Source organism: Rhinolophus ferrumequinum, chromosome 15 (genome assembly GCF_004115265.2).
Source record: "Rhinolophus ferrumequinum isolate MPI-CBG mRhiFer1 chromosome 15, mRhiFer1_v1.p, whole genome shotgun sequence".
NCBI classification, from domain to species: Eukaryota; Metazoa; Chordata; class Mammalia; order Chiroptera; family Rhinolophidae; genus Rhinolophus; species Rhinolophus ferrumequinum.
In genome coordinates, this window is record NC_046298.1 from 21231897 (window position 1) to 21232367 (window position 471).

Genomic DNA, 471 nt, shown 5'->3' on the forward strand with positions numbered 1-471 from the left:
CTAGAACTCCTGGTTGGAGATCCCCCCTGCTTGGTGGAGACCACTTAGTCCCACTGCTGCCACAGCCATTGGTATCCCTAAGGTAAAGAATGTGGATCCAGTCTGCGGGATTTATACCTTGGCTCTGGCCCCAACTGGCCGTGAGACGTGCGGCTCGTTATCTTCATTTTCCTTGACTGTGCCGCACAAGACCTGGTCTTCAGTAAGCTTTCGATGAACTGAGAGATGTAGAAATCTCAGAGATGTAGAAATAAACACGCAGTAAAGAAGCGACAGGTTGATGATGAGACAGGCAGTGAATCTGAAGCGAAAGCCCAGAGTCCTGGGGTCCTGTGCCCCTGCTTCTAGTGGTTACACCTCAGTTGGGGGGGGGCCCCAGCGCCCTTCCCCACCCACATGAGAACAGGCTCTCTCTTTGTCAAGAAGAGCTGCTACCTGCAGAGAGAAGTTGACCACTCGACCAGAACGAGG